This window comes from Suricata suricatta, chromosome 4 (assembly GCF_006229205.1).
Source record: "Suricata suricatta isolate VVHF042 chromosome 4, meerkat_22Aug2017_6uvM2_HiC, whole genome shotgun sequence".
NCBI classification, from domain to species: Eukaryota; Metazoa; Chordata; class Mammalia; order Carnivora; family Herpestidae; genus Suricata; species Suricata suricatta.
Genome location: NC_043703.1, coordinates 88,821,299 through 88,838,281, shown reverse-complemented (window position 1 = coordinate 88,838,281; position 16,983 = coordinate 88,821,299). Strand labels below are relative to the sequence as shown.

General features: G+C 43.0%; 1 long non-coding RNA gene across 1 annotated transcript in view; it reads right to left on the bottom strand.

The window, feature by feature from the left end:
• LOC115289741 overlaps positions 1–12,729 on the bottom strand; it is a 31,194-nt gene extending 18,465 nt beyond the window's left edge. Inside the window, exon 1 of the long non-coding RNA XR_003907781.1 lies at positions 12,566–12,729. This is a non-coding gene — a long non-coding RNA (uncharacterized LOC115289741). The remainder of the gene's footprint in view (positions 1–12,565) is intronic.
• Positions 12,730–16,983: the final 4,254 nt, after the last annotated feature.

Sequence of the window (16,983 nt, the reverse complement as noted above, 5' to 3'; positions counted from 1 at the left end):
GGATGGACCTCGAGGGTGTCATGCTAAGCGAAATAAGTCAGGCGGAGAAGGACAGATACCATATGTTTGCACTCAGAGGTGTAACAGGAGAAACCTAATGGAGGACCATGGGGAGGGAAAGAGGGAAAGAGAATTGGGGAGAGAGAGGGATGCAAAATCTGAGAGGCTATTGAATACTAAAAATGAACTGAGGGTTGAAGGGGGAGGAGGAGGGGGAAAAGAGGTGGTGGTAATGGAGGACGGCACTTTGGGGAAGAGCACTGGGTTTTATATTGAAACCAACTTGACAATAAACTATTTTTTTTAATGCTAAAGGAAATTTTTTAGGCTGAAGGAAATGTATATAATACAGAAAAACAGATCTTAAGTATGGAATGACCAGCTTCTGAAATGTTAAGTATTTAGGAAATATTTTTTTTAACTGTTCCCTTGATTCTCTTGATAGAGATATAATACATATGGCAACTATAGCATTAAAAGCAACTGGTTGAGTGGTAAATGTATCTGTATGGTTGCAAAGTTTCTAAATTTTAAGTAGTTGTGGATTTTAACTTCTTTCTCTCAACACTCAAATAGGCCAATGTGCACACACGCGCACGTGCACACACACACACACACACACACACACACCAACTAAAGATATATACATCATCTTAACCTCAACTTATATTCCTAATTCTGGAAAAAATTCTTTTCCATTGTGCTTGGTAATTTCACCAAAGTAGCCCACAGGACTCTGCATAAAATAAGCCTCAATAAATTTAAAAGAATTGAAATCATACAAAATATGTTCTTGAACTACAATGAAATTAAGTGAAAACCAATGACAATAATATACTAAAATGTCAAAATATTTGGAAATTAAACATATTCCTGAATATAGCACAAAGAAGAAACTGCCAGGTAAAATGACAAATCAGAAGGTTCTTTGAAAAAAGTCAGTAAACCTCTAATGAGTAAGAAATAAGAGAAAACACAAATTATCACAGACTGGTTATCACTGGAGATCCTACAGATATTAAAATCATAAAGAATAATTTGAACAAATTTTATCCTAAAAATTTCAAAGACTAAGGAGAATTGACCTTGAAGAATAAACTAAACAAAACTGACATAAATGAAGCAGAAAATCTGAATCACGTTATCTATCAATGAAATTTAATGGGTCATCTAAACTCTTCCCACAAAAGAAGCTCCAAGCCTGGATGGTTTCACCAATGAATTTTGTCAAAGAGTGAAAGGAAAAGTAACATCAATTTACACAATACTTTTCAAATAGATGAAGAGGTGGTACTTCTCAACTTTTAAGAGCCTAGCAGAACTCTAATATCAAAACAAGTTACAACAAAAACGAAATACTATATAAGTTAATCGAAGCATGAATAAAACAGTACTACCTCCTGACCCAAGTCAGATTCATCCCAAGAATGAAAGATTGTTTTAATAATCAAAACTCTTGTTGATGTAATTTTATTTGTTGCAACATAAAGGATTATCTCACTAGGTGCAGAAAAAATGACTTGACATAATTCAAGATCCATTCATAATATGAACTTTCATGAAAATAGAAAAAAAAAACATCCTCAAACTATTAAATGGCATTTTTATGTAAATGGCCTTTAGGTGGATTATTTCTTTACTGCTAACTGCGACCCATCAATCCAAGAGCTTGTTGGTACCAAATTCAATTTTTTTGTACACCCAGTTATTTTTTTTAAGTTTATTTATTTTTGAGAGAGAACGCAAGCAAGGGAGGGCCAGAGAGAGATGGAGAGAGAGAATCCCAAGCAGGCTCCATGCTCGGTGTGGAGTGCCCAACACGAGGACTGATCACAGGATGGTGAGATGATGACCTGAGCCGAAATCAAGAGTCAGTCACCCAACCGACTGAGCCATCCAGGCTTCCCCAATTATTTTTAAAATAGTCCAAACAAGTGATTTTTAAGCTATTTAGACTGCCTGCTTTGCATATTTCACAAAACCTCACTCAAAGCTCTTACCTATTGAGCCTTGTAGTTATTAGGCTGCAAGTAGCTGCTGCTCTTTGGAGCACTCTCACCCAGAGACTGCCTGCCTTGAGGCTGGGTGACATCGCCTCGGTGCATAAGCCCTCTCTCCAATCTTCCTCTCTCAAAGCCTCTGAGAGGTTTCTTGAGAGTGAATCTCTTCATTCATCCCTGTCCAAGTGTCATCCAATAAAGCTTATTGTGTGCAAATGCCTCTTCTGATAATATCTTTTTTCCTTGTTCAGCCCCTAAATATCTGAAACTCTCTACCAAAACAAAACAAAACAAAAAAAGAAATATACAGCTACTGTGAATGCTTTTCCCTATGATTGGGAACAATCCAGAGATACCCACTTCCACTACTTCTATTAAACATTGTACTGAAGTTCCTAGTCAATGTGATAGACAAGGAAAAGAAGTAAAAGCCATTAAGATCAGAAAATAAGTCTTAACAAATCTTTATTTGCATAAGTCATAACTATTTACATAGAAAATTCTAAAGAATATTCATCACTACTATTAGATCTTGTATGTGGGGGCTCTTGTATCTGGATGGTTCAGTCGCTTAAGGGCCTGACTTTAGCTCAGGTCATGATCTCATAGTTCATGAATTTAAGCCCCACGTCAGGCTCTGTGCTGCTGGCTCAGAGCCTGGAATCTGCTTTGGGTTCTGTGTCTCCCTCTCTCTCTGCCCCTCCCCTTCTTGTACTCTATTTCTCTCAAAAATAAATAAATTAAAAAACAAAAGAACTTGTATGTGAGTTTAGCAAAATTACAGAATATAAGACCAATATACAATACTCCATTATATTTCTATATACTGGCAACAGACTATTGAAAATGTAAAAATTTTAACAACATTTAAATAGTGTCAAAAACCACAAAACACTTGGTAACACATTTAACCAAAGAAATGACAATCTCCACATTGTAAACTACAAAACACTCCTTAGAGAAATTAAAGATGACCAAAATAAGTAGATATGCCATGTTCACAGACTAGAAAAATCAAAATTATTAAGATTCAGTTCACCTCAGACCTGTCTATAGAGTCAGTGTAATTCCACTCATAATTCCAGCAGACTTTTTGATAGCTGAAACTAAGAATCTGATTCTAAAATGTTTGTGGAGGGGCGCCTGGGTGGCTCAGTTGGTGAAGCGTCCAACTCTTGATTTAGCACATATCCTGCTAAATTCTAGGCCTGCTGCTTTCATCTGGGCTCCCAGGGGCATTAGGCCCACCATCATCCTAAAGGAGCTACACAGGTGCATTCACTGTTCCAGGAATGTTCTGGGGCTTCAGGGCCAAACTCAGACACTTGCTCACATCATATTTCCAAACCCCAGCCTCCAAAGAAGGACTTGTATCTAACTGGGAGTTTATTTTCCCTTACTTTCCCGAGGGCTAGGATTTGGGAAGACAGTAGTCCAAGGACTTTTAGTTCTGGAACTTCTCTGGGAGGTTAACTGAATAATGCTCTTCCTCCTGCTTCTTTTCCACACCTCCTTTCTTTGTTAACATATTTAACCTACACCTCATGCCCAGCTGAGAAATATCTCATTTACTGTTTTGCTATGATTGAGATCAAGGGAAAAACATCAAGGTCCACCAAAAGCTCAATTCTCAAAGCACATCTTGCATCGTTGCTCCCTAGGCAATGATCTAGTCTACTTTCTCTATGACTTATCTGTTTTCATATTTGAGTTATTCTAGACATCTGTGGAGAGGCCTCTGGAGTTTCTGCTCAGTCTCCATCAAAGCTTGGGTATTCAGGCAGGGTGGTATCATTTAATCAGGACTCTGCACCAGGCAGGCCTTCTATGAACCCTGCAAGAGTGTTACTGCAAAATCTTTGCTTCAAGCAAAGGCTGGGATGCCTTATGCTCCTTGAGGTGGCCTTTTTCACTTTCAAGTAACTGCCTTCATTTGGAGTTACACCCAATCTGCTGGAGAGTGTCATGAGGTTTCAAACCTCTCTCTGGGCATTTTTGGAGGCACAACCTAGCAATCTTGTCCACATTATCAGAAACCTTCATTTGTGCCTCTCTGCTTCCAGAGTAAGTTTAAATATATATGATTGCTTCTTGCCAGGAATCCAAAATTATATTCCTTATATGGAGTCCTCCCAATCTCCATCCTTTTTTTGTCAAGGTAGAAACAGGTAGGAGTTATACCTTACCATGGAGGTTTGCAACTTTATATGCTTATAAATTGCCCTTTTGAAAATGCAGAGCCCCTTTTTCCACTCCCAGCGATTCAGATTTACTGGGCCTGGAGTGGATCCTGGCATCTGTAGTTCTAAAAGGCTCCTGAGTTGGATCTCAGCAAATTGTGCCTGGGGAGCCAGCTCCTAAGCAGGTGATCCAAGAGGAAATGCTCCTCCTCTCCTCTCAGGTCTGAGCCTTGAGCACCCACCCATCAAGACAAAAGATCTCCAAGACCCAGAGCTGGTTTACCTCTTGACTGTCAGGTTTGTGGTCCCTACAAAAAATCCTCTGGCATCTGGAGTGAAGAACATGCCTGCTTCACAGGGCTGTCATAGGCATAAAAAATGGATAGAGGGCTTAGGACAGGATTTAGCACACAGTAAGATCTCAATAAATATTAGCTGTTCTGTAACCATTATTCTCATTACCTTTGCTACTACCATCACTCACACTCTCACTGAGAAAATGGCAGGGGGCCTCCTAAATGCCTCCACCCTCATGACTTGTGAGGAAGAGAACACCACTCAGAGAAATCCAGAGCCACATGGGACAAATGATAATCATGAGCTGGCCATCAGTACCAAACTCCTTTCACATATTTCCCTCACAGACACGAGGAGACTTTCCCAGGCTCTCAGACCCTCTGGGAGCAGCCCATGCACCCCTCTCAGCAGTGAACCATCCTGCCACTGAGAAGTTATAGCTCACTGCCCCTCTCCATGACTGTTTTCTTCCTACATGCCACTACATTCCCCAGATCCCTTTCTGTCCATCCTAGATATGCGTGGTGGTCTCACTCTGATCCAGCTCTCTCCTCCCAGGCACCAAGTAGCCAGTGGAAGCCCTCATCAAGCCCTCCATTAGAGTCAAAGTGCTGTGATGCTCCCCTCAAGATATTGATGATGGGGTTGAAGCTGGTGCCCTTTCTGGTGTTTCACAAGCAGTCCTTCAGAGGCTCATCAACTTTTGTTCCAAGGAGTGAATGGCTATGTCTTGAGACTCCACCAGCCCACCCACAAAGAGTAGAAAGTCTTTCTCAATATGATGAGATGAGCCAAGCACATGATGTAGGTGCTAAATACATACTATAGAAGTGTTGGATGTTGGTGTAGGCAACCTTTCTCCTGGGCTTCAAAATTCCCTGACAGGTGGATTTCAAAGAAATTACTCAATGTAGGCCAAATGAAAATGAAAATACAACAATCCAAACTCTTTGGGATGCAGCAAAGGCAGTTTTAAGAGGAAAGTTCATTGCAATTTCAACAAATTAGAAAAAGTGCAAACTCAAAACCTAACAGAGCACCTAAAGAAACTAGAAAAGGAGAAGCAAGAGCACCCCAAACCCAGCAAAAGAAGAGAAATAATAAAGATCAGGGAAGAATGAAACAAGATAGAATCCGCAAAACAATTGAACAGATCAATGAATCGAAGAGTTGGTTTTTTGAAAAAATAAACAAAATTGATAATCCTCTAGCTAGGGTCCTCAGAAAGAAAAGAGAGAACACTCAAATTGACAAAATCATGAAGGAAAATGGATCTATTACAACAGATCCCTCAGAAATACAAGCAAACATCAGATTACTATGAAAAATTATATGCCAACAAACTGGACAATCTAGAAGAAATGGACAAATTCCTAAATGCACATGCATTACCAAAACTCAAATGGGAAGAGATAGAAAATATGAACAAATGCATAACCAGTGAAGAAATCGAATCAGTTACCAAAATCTCCCAACGAATAAAAGCCCAGGGATGGATGGATTCCCAGGGGAATTCTACCAAACATTAAAAGCAGAGTTAACATCAATCCTTCTCAAGTTATCAAAAAAATAGAAACGGAAGGAAGACTTCCAGACTCATTCTACAAAGCACATATCACTTTGATTCCTAAGCCAGACAGAGACCCAACAAAAAAAGAGAACTACAGGCCAATATCCCTAATGAATACGGGTGCAAAAATACTCAACAAGATGCTAGCAAATAGAATTCAACAGCATATCAAAAGAACTATCTATCATGATCAAGTGGGATTCATTCCTGGGTTATAAGGCTGGTTCAATATTCACAAATCTATCAATGTGATACATTAACAAAAAAGAAAAAGAACATGATTCCGTTGATAGACGCTGGAAAAGCATTTGACAAAATACAACATCCCTTCTTAATAAAAACCCTCGAGAAAGTCGGGATAGAAAGAACTTACTGAAACATCATAAAAGCGATTTATGAAAAGCCCACAGCTAATGTTATCCTCAATGGGGAAAAACTGAGAGCTTCCCCCTGGGATCAGGAAAACGACAGGGATGTCCACTCTCACCACTGTTGTTTAACATAGTGCTGGAAATCCCAGCATCAGCAATCAGACAACAAAAGGAAATAAAAGGCATCAGAATCGGCAAAGAAGAAGACAAACTTTCCCTTTTCGCAGATGACATGATACTCTACATGGAAAACCCGATCAACTCCACCAGAAGCCTTCTAGAACTGACCAATGAATTCAGTAATGTTGCAGGGTACAAAATCAACGTAGAGAAATCAGTTGCATTCCTATACACCAAAAATGAAACAACAGAAAGAGAAATCAAGAAACTGATTCCATTCACAATTGCATGAAAAACCATAAAATACCTAGGAATAAATCTCACCAAAGATGTAAAAGACCTGTATGCTGAAAACTATAGAAGACTTATGAAGAAAATTGAAGAAGACACCAAGAAATGGAAAAACATTCCGTGCTCATGGATTGGAAGAATAAACATAGTTAAAATGGCATTATTACTCAAAGCAATTTACACATTCACCGCAATCCCCATCAAAGTTGCACCAGCATTCTTCTCAAAGCTAGAACAAACTATCTTAAAATTCATATGGAACCAAAAAAGACCCTGAATAGCCAAAGTCATATTGAAGAAGAAAACCAAAACAGGAGGCCTCACAATCCCAGACTTTAGCCTCTACTACAAAGCTGTCATCATCAAGACAGTATGGTATTGGCACAAAAACAGACACATGGACCAATGGAATAGAATAGAGAGCTCAGAACTGGGCCCACAGATGTATGGCCAATTAATCTTGGACAAAACAGGAAAGAGTATCCAATGGAAAAAAGACAGACTGCAACAGGCGGTGTTGGGAGAGCTGGACAGCAACATGTAGAAGAATGAAATTAGACCACTTTCTTATACCATTCACAAGAATAAACTCAAAATGGATGAAGGACCTGAATGGGAGACAGGAAACCATAAAAACCCTAGAGGAGAAACCAGGAAGCAGCCTCCTTGACCTCAATCACAGCAATTTCCTCCTCCACACATCCCCAAAGACAAGGCAATCAAGAACAAAAATGAACTATTGGGACCTCATCAAGATAAAAACCTTCTGCAGAGCAAAGGAAACAATCAAGAAAAAACTAATAGGCAACCACAAAATGGGAAAAGATAGTGGCAAATGGCATATCAGATAAAGGGCTAGTATCCAAAATATACAAGGAGCTCACTAAACTCCATACACGAAAAATGAATAATCCAGTGAAGAAATGGGCAGAAGATCTGAACAGACACTTCTCCAAAGAGGACATCCAGATGGCCTACAGGCACATGAAACTATGCTCAATATCACTCATCATCAGGGAAATACAAATCAAAACCACACTGAGATGCCACTTCACGCCAGAGTGGCTAAAATGAACAAATCAAGAGACTATAGATGCTGGCGAGGGTGTGGAGAGACGGGCACCCTTCTACACTGTTGGTGTGGGAATATAAACTGGTGCAGCCGCTCTGGAAAACAGTGTGGAGGTTCCTCAAAAAGCTATCAATAGAACTCCCCTATGACCCAGCAATAGCACTGCTAGGAATTTACTCAAGGGGTACAGAAGTGCTGATGCATAGGGACACATGTACCCCAATGTTCACAGCGGCAGTTTCTACAATAGCGAAATCATGGAAAGAGCCTAAATGTCCAACACCTGGTGAATGGATCAAGAAGATGTGGTATATATACACAATGGAGTACTACATGGCAATGAGAAACAATGAAATCTGGCCATGTGTAGCAAAGTGGATGGACCTTGAGGGTGTCATGCTAAGCGAAATAAGTCAGGTAGAGAAAGACAGATACCATATGTTTGCACTCAGAGGTGTAACAGGAGAAACCTAATGGAGGACAAGGGGGAAGGGAAGAGGGAAAGAGAATTGGGGAGAGAGAGGGACACGAATCATGGAGACTATTGAATACTGAAAACTAACAGAGGGTCGAAAGGGGAGGGGGAGGGGAAAAAGAGGTAGTGGTAATGGAGGAAGGCACTTGTGAGGAAGAGCACTGGGTGTTATATGGAAACCAACTTGACAATAAACTATTTTAAAAAATAATAAATAAAGCTTCACCTGGCCAGCTTGGTGGGTGAAGCATGCAACTCTTGATCTTGGGGTTGTGAGTTCGAGCCCCACGTTGGGCATAGAGATCATTTAAACAACAACAAAGTAAAGAGGATCAAAATTTGAAAATAAGAGGATGAAGTTCTGACGGTGGAATTTCAAGCACTGATGGTCAGAGTGATTTGGATGGTCAGAACGTGTGGCTTCAGCCTCTTCTGGACTGCCTTTGAGGCTCCAGAACCTCACCTGACTCTCCTAGAGAGAGAGGGACGTAACAGACTCCACTGCCACTAGGCTGGCCTGAAGGGACATCTTCAGGGGATGAAGTAGATTAGATCCCATGGCACCACTCTCCTCCTTAACTCTTAATCATATTTGGACAGAATTTACAACTCTTCAAACTCATTAATTTAACTATTTTCCTTCTGTTTTGTCAACTGTCAGGTAGATGAGGGAAACACAGTATCATCTTTGTTGCCTGAAAAGCAGAAAATGGGGCCTTAAAAACTGAAAACCAGGGCACCTGGGTGGCTCAGTAGGTTAAGCCTCCGGCTTCGGCTCAGGTCATGATCTCATGTTCGTGGGTTTGAGCCCCGCATCAGGCTCTGTGCTGACAGCTCAGAGCCTGGAGCCTGCTTCTGATTCTGTGCCTCCCTCTCTCTCTGCCTCTCCCTGCTCATGCTCTGAATCTCTCTGTCTCAAAAATAAATTTTAAAAAATGTTTTTTAATTTTTAAAAAACTGAAAACCATTGCCTCTTTCCCGCTGATGACTTTGCACTGACTGAGAAAATTCCTACTGGGGAAATTGATGCATCATTGCTTCTCATGTGAACCTCACCTGCCTCTGAATAAATATTTTATTTCCCAAAAGCCATTCCTACAAATTGCCTTATCATTTGCCAGGGATCTAAACCATCTGCCAGAGTCAGCCCACACTCTCCCCCTTACTGATAACTGGGCTTATCTGTTTGCATTTCTACTTATCATCTGCTAGTCTGGTTTATCTCCTTATCAGATTGTGTGTTCTTTAACACACTGGACACCATATGGCCCCCAGCAGAAGTGGCTGCCTTGTTGCCCACCTATGGGCACAATTTAATATGACTTTTAAGCCTAATCTATAAATATTAGGAACGCAGTGCTTCTGAAATTTGTTTGGACTGAGTAGACTTTACAGAAAGTAGGAAATATTTAATTCCTCCTCTTAATTTTTAAAATCAAAATGTATACTATGCACCCAGAATAAATAGTGAATTGTATATTTACACAGTAAAACTGAAAGAACTATAGCTAGAAACAACAATATCACTGAATCTAATATTTGGGAAAAAACAAATCCCAGACTGTGTAGACCATAATCACACCTTTTCTAAAATTTAAAAACAATTATGGGCACCTGGATGGTTCAGTCAGTTAAGCCTGACTTTTGATTTTGGCTCTGGTCATGATCTCACACTTCATGAGAGACTGATAGTGATTCTTTCTCTCTCTCTCTCTGTCTCTGTCTCTCTCTGTCTCTCTCTCTCTCTCTCTCTCTCTCTCGCTCGCTCGCTCTCTCTCTCTCTTTGGCCTCCCCTGCTCATGCTCTCTCTCTCTCTCTCAAAATGAATTTTAAAACACTAAAAAAATAAAATTTAAAAACAATTAAATCTATTACTGGGGAGTCCCCTAAACCACACCTGTTCATGCTCATGCTTGAACTCAATCCCTCTGGGCATGGCTAGTGTTTATTCTTTTATCTCTCTGGCAATGAAATCACAGGCAGGTAGAACTGTTCTCACAAGTTTCCCTGGGTCCAGTCTTCTCAGCTCATGATGCCTGGGTACCACCCTTTTCCACACAGACCCCTCCTCATTTCCTTAGGGAATACTGACTGAGGCTGAAGCAACCTAGGATTCGCCTGGTCCTCCCCCACCCAGATATCATCTGCCAGTTAGAATGAGAAAGTGGTGCCTTCTCCATAGCTCCCGTCTCACTGAAGTCTCCCTATTCTGACACAAGGCTTTAGGTGTCTGAGGATCCCGCTCCTGGGACTCTTGGTGCCATGGACCTCTTAAGACAGCCCACTCACTCATCTGGGATTGCTTGGTGCTGATTGTATCCTGCATATTGACAAAGGACTTACATCTATTCCATGCTGTGCTATACATATTTGGCTGTACTCAGATGAAGCCTGAGCAATAGGACAGATCCCCAGAAGCTATCCCACTTTGGCCAAATCTGGACCCTCCTTCCTGACAGCCCTGGATCTTGCTACTGGATGCCTTTTGCAGGCTAATTCACAGATATAGCCCCTCCAGACTCTTTCTGCTCATTTTAAGTCTCAGTTTATCTGTTTGTACCTTTCAGGTATGGAAAATTCTCCAGTGATATCTATTGCCACACACATCATTTCCCAAGTCCTTCAATGGCCTCTCTACCTCATTTTGTCAGATTCAGTGCACTTCTCCACTTCATAGTTAATTTTGTGAGGTCTTGTTTCCCCTCCCCCTAAGATCTTAGGAATAGTCTGCATTTCAAAAACAAAGTCCAGAGGAATTTTTCACTTTTAGGACTGTGTGTTAAAATAGACTGATGGTAACTACTACTTTCTCTGATATCTGCATGTAAGATTCTTTTGAAGCTCTGAAATGTTTCTCAACAACAAATGATAACCATTTGCTTCCAATCTTCCCTTACTTTCCTATGGGACACACCCTTAACTTGTAGTGTAAATTACTAGGATTAGGGGAAATAAAGTATTTCCTGAAAATGAGGGCTGCAAAAAAAAAATATTACAAGGTAACTGATGTATATTGGAAAGTCTCCGAATTAAGGATACTAAAGGTCTTAACGAGGCATCATCTCATGAATTGTGTCTTCTCTTGTGTTAAACCCACTTCATATTTCTTCCAAAGCCCAAATGATAAAACAAGAACTCTCCTCTTTTCCAAGTTCTGTGGCTTCAACTTTGTTTTGTTGATTCACCACTTCCATTTATTTGCTTTCCCACTACCAGAATCCCTTGATTCTGAACAATTAAGCTTGACTTTTCTTTGGGGAAATTTTTTCTGGGTTTTGCTTCCCTTCGTTAAGGTGTGTGTGTGTGTGTGTGTGTGTGTGTGTGTGTGTGTGTGTGTGTCTTTCTATTTCTCCAGTGAATAATATACACTTGATCTCTCCAAGTGTTGCATGAACTCAAGAATGTAAGTTTTCTAAAGACAATCTGCTCCGTGAATACATTATTTTTAATGTTTATTTATATTAGAGAGAGAGAGAGAGAGAGAGAGAGAGAACGAATGGGAGTGGGGGAGGAGCAGAGAGAGACAGACAGAATCCAAAGCAGGCTCCAGTATCTGAGCTGTCAGCACAGAGCCCCAGACAGGGGTTCAACCCACGAGCCATGAGATCAGAGATCATGACTTGAACCAAAGTCCAATGCTTAACCAACTTACCCACCCAGGTTCTCCTCCATGAATAGATAATTTAATAGATATTTTCAGGCAATACCGTAAGTGCTAAATTCTCAAAGAAGCCTCTCCTTTTCAGGCTGTTGTGGGATCTGCTCCTGCAGTTTCTTCCCATAAGGGTATCAGACATGGGGACCTGGAACCCAAGAGGCTTCCAGACCTTGTTCCAGACAAGAAAGCTGGGATTCCTCCTAGAACCTGCTCCTGAAATCCAGGACCAGAGAGTAAAGAGGAGATGCATTTAGGTTTTCATCCTTGATGGAGAGGTGTGTCCTTAGACATATGCTTTCTGTGAGGAAAATGAGTCTGGAGAAATGCGGAGGCTTTGTTATATTCTCCAAAAAGAGTTTAAATTATTTTGGCTGAATTGGCGGGTTTTAATTTTTAATTAAGGGAATCTGGTGGTCTGCTGTGGTAGAAGGAAATAAATCTCTGCAAGAATACACAATATCCCTCAGAGAGATTTGTTTCTAAAACCCTTCCTAAGATTGCAAACAAGTTTAAGGGGATATATAGTCCCACCTTTAAACTTCAGACTCCCAGATCTCCGCTGTGTCCTCATCCAGTGTGGATTACATTACTGGTGAAACATCCCAGGAAAGAGTCCAAGGTGGCGGCTCGCGGTTAGGAGAGAGTCCAGAGTTGACAGGCAGACTTTCCTGTTTTCTTGCTCTTGGCTCGCCCCCTCTTCCCTTGGAGGGGATGCTGATACGAACTAGCGGCTCCTGCCCCTTCCGGGACCGCCTTTGAGACTCCAGAGCCTCACCTGACTTTCCCAGTGAGAGAGTGGGAGGCAACAGACTCCTCCCGCCTTTCGAAGAGGAGGGTCCTAAGGCCGAAGCGCCGGGGAGGTGAGCGAGGCCAGAGCTGTTACCCGGAACCCAGAGGGAGGGAGGAGCATAGACGCTCTGCCAGAGGCGCATCGCGGAGAACTCAAACTTTGGCGGGTAAGGATTTTAGGGGCTCTTGAGCTGGGAGTTCTCGGGGAGCTGGGAGATCTGCTGGGTCGCTGATTCCAGCCAGCCAGGAGATGGATTAAAGAATCGGTACAGGGTAGAGGGGTGGCTGAGCCCAAGTGCAGGCGCGGCGCTGTCCTCAACCCCCGGTGCTGAAACGGGCCGCTTCTGGGCGCGAGAGAAAAGGGCCTGCTCTGGCATCTGTTCCCATCCCGGGCACACACACTCCTCCAGCCGAGATCACAAGACAAATGTGGCTCCTGTGCCCAAGTCCATTACACCCCTTATACTCACTGCCGGGAGCCGCTCTGGGCCGAGCCGGGCTGAGCCGTCGGGGCAGGAGCCAGAAGGAGCTGGACTGGTTCCCGCTGGGGACAGGAAGGGAGTCCGGCCATGACATCGCCCCGAGGACACTTCCCTAAATACCCTGTAACCCAGATGCCTGGCCCCACGCCTTCATGGCAGTCCGTCCTGGAAGAGGCTATCTAGCCGCCTCGTTTCTGCAGCTTCAGGTCGGGGACTAGAACAAGTCTCTCCGAGTCCGCGCTGCGCTTGGTGCATTGTGTCCCTGGCTTGGAAGGAAGCAGGAGCTAGGGAGATCAGCAGACCGGGGTTGAGGGACTGCCTCCATTAGACCCAATTCAGCCTTGGGAATCAAAAGAGACATGTGGGCTGAGGAGGAGGCAAAGAGTTCAAATTATTTAGTGAAGTGAGCACTCTTTCCTTCTAACTTTTTTTAATGATAAAATCATAATCTACAATGTTGGTCAGTTGGTGCTTGGGGGCTTAGTGCTTAGGTATCAAGGAGAAGAGGGAGCAGGCTCTCTGATCCCTTGCAATCCCCTAACCGGATAATCATACGGGCTCTCTGTCCTCGTCTTCAGGCTTTTCTCCCCAGCTCAGCTTCCACCCCCACCTCCAATGCCAGAGGGGGCTGAGCCAGCTGGTCCTTGTGCTCTGGCCATCCAAGCAATCCCTGGCAAAGGCTGGGGCTGGGTAACTAGGGGGATGGAGGGAGTTTCATTTTTCTCCCCTTGTAATTCCTCAATTCACAACTGCCCTACTTTATGCTGTTGTTGAGATTTTAAACTTTGCCATTCTAAAGCGGGTATCTCTAGCTAGTTATGAAATGTGGTGGATGAAACCAGGGAAGAGCAGAAAGGATCCAAAGTCCACTGTTGGGCCACTGGCCATGGATCCCACGCCTCCAACATGCAGTTTGCTTGCTCAGGGTTCCCAGTGGGAGACCTGCCACTTCTCTCCTGTGAAGGAGAGCCTAATGGTAGATGCTCCTCACCAAATCTTCCAGAGGGGCAAACTGGGGTTGGTGTGATCACTGGTACCCCAGATTATTGGGCAGTAACTGCTCCCTCTGGGTTCAGGCTCTCTCCTAGAGTGGGCTGTACAGACCCCTAACTTTATGGACAGTCCACCAGCAACCCCCCCCCACCCTGCCTTCCCCCAGCATATGCACACACACAAACACACACATACTTGTCATTCATAAAACCCAGTAACAACATGATTGTCTGGGCACAGAGTCACATACTTCCTCAGTGAGAAATCACTGGAAGGGGCAGTGAAAAGTTGGGCTTTTGAGAGGGAAGGTGACTACTATTGCCATTGCTCTCTGTACAGGGTCTTATAAGACAAAGTCATGGATTCTTGAAAATTCTGCCAGGCCAGGGAAGCCCATTGGGATTTCACTGAGCGGTGGAAGCTCCTTTGGCATGGGTGGGGACCCTTTCTTCACATGAATGCCCAAGAACATGCACTTTTCCCCCTTCAACCTCTGTTAAGCTGTAAATGGGGTCCTTGCTGAGCACAGGATGCCAGGAGAGGGTGAATGACTGCTCTGTGGGTACCTGACTGATCAGAGCAAGATCTCAATCACTTTAGCTGGGACTTTGGCCAGCACTGCGTGTGCTCATGGCTTTGATGTGCCCATTTTTATGCCTTTTCTATCCTCATTCACTATCTGCCAGCAGTTGTTCTGCCTGATTAATAATGGGGTTGCCATGGTGACCAATCTCCCGTCACTATGGTACCCAGGAGATAAATAGTTGGAAGCTGCTGAGGCTCTTCCTTAGCTCCTCCAAATTTTTCAGGGACTGTGGGTTTCCTGGGGAAGTGAGGGGAAGGATGGCAATAACCAGGGTCTGTGAAGACCCCTACACACATACACATGCCCTTCCTAGAGGCCTGTTCACCTGAAATCTTCTCTAGTCTCTGCCAACCACTATGCCCTCCAGGTTCAGATGGGTCAATCTTTTATTCTCCATCCCCAGTTGCATACACTGAGGCCAAGGGGTAAATGGTTTTCCCTCTAACCTAATTACTATTAGGTGCATAGTAACTACTCCTGAGTACAAATCACAAGACTTAGTCCAGTGGGAGATAGAATTAATTAAACAAATACAGTCCATGCTCTCTGGACATTACAGTGTAGTGTGGGAAACAAGCCCTTACATTCCCTGTCAGCTGGGCTCTGCTCTTGGCTGAAATAGAGGTAATAATAGTTCCCTGAAAGTAGAGAGAAGTGTGAGTGACTGACTCCCAAGGGAGGTCATACTGGAGTTGGAACTTAAAGGATGGTAGGAAGTTCAACTGGCAAGAAAGAGGAAAGCCTCTCTCTAGGCAGAGAGACCAGTGGGACCAAAGGTGTGTGGAGTCATCAGGAGAGGACAGGTCCTACTCTGGTAACATGTAGAACCTCTCAGGGGCTAGCCCATCCATCACTTATGCAATGTCTGAGATTAGGAGGAACTGGGGGACTCTGCATCACAGGACAAGTCCACTGGCCAGAGTGTGTTATTCAGTCCTCATCTGGCCTGGAAAGGAGGCCAAGAAATACAGGAAGCCAAAGGTGAGATTGGATGAGTCTGTCAGTAGGAGGGACAAGAAAATTCATCACACACCAGGAAAACATGAGTAATTTGGTTTGAATGGAACTACCCTTTTAGGCTGATAAGATCCAGGTTATGAAAACTCTTGAATGTCAGGTTAAGACTGCATGCTGGGGAAAACAGGCAACATCTGAAAGTTTCTGAGTGATGTAATTCAAACTACCTTTTAGAAAAACCCTGGTATTAGTGCAGAAGATTCATTCATTCATTCATTCCATACCCACTGAGAACCTCCTAAGTGCCAAGCCTTGGATGAATTATAGAGGTGAGGCAATTATTTCAACAATCCTGGGAAGGGAGGCCAGGGTCTGGACAGTGGTGGGGGAAGAAGAAGCCAGGACCCACACCCTCACTCCAATTCTGAAATAGTGAATGAATGAGTAGAAGGGGATAGAGGAGACAGAGAGTTGGTAACATAAGTGACAGGACTTGGGGATTTGGGATCTGGGGAAGTGAGGAAGAAGGAGTGGAGGCTCTCATTGGATCATGAGTGGGCTTGGGTGTCATTCATGATGTTAAGACAGGGCGCAGGGGAGAGAGGGGAATTCGAGACTAGTTGGATTGGTGCCTGGCTATGCTGCACCCTCACTGCATCCTGGACTTCATCTAGTCCCCACAGCACTTTATTTGCCCTCTTTTTGCAGAACTTCACGCATTCTCTCTCTCTTGCATTACAACAATGCAGTGTAGGGGTTAAATTCAACCAGCTTTCATAAACAAGTTTTGCCACTCGGTGATTTTGAACAAGTTATTCAAACATTCTGAGTCTCAGTTTCTTCATGTGTAAATTGAAAGGAATAGTTATAATACCTGTTTCAGTGGGTAGTTAGGAGGAGTAAGTGAATGTAATTGGAATGAATTCCTGAGCACAGCACCTGATACACTGAGTGCTCAAAATTAGACATGAGCATTTTATTTTTTTCATAATGATAGCATATTACTTTTATAATCACATCCCAAAAATTAATTTTAAAAAAGTTTACCTTTGTGCCTGCAGCTCGGCTAGGTGAAATAGGTCCTTGATGAAGGAAGAGAGGTTCTGCGGCTGCCCTTATTTGCCCTTGGTGTGTGTGTGTGT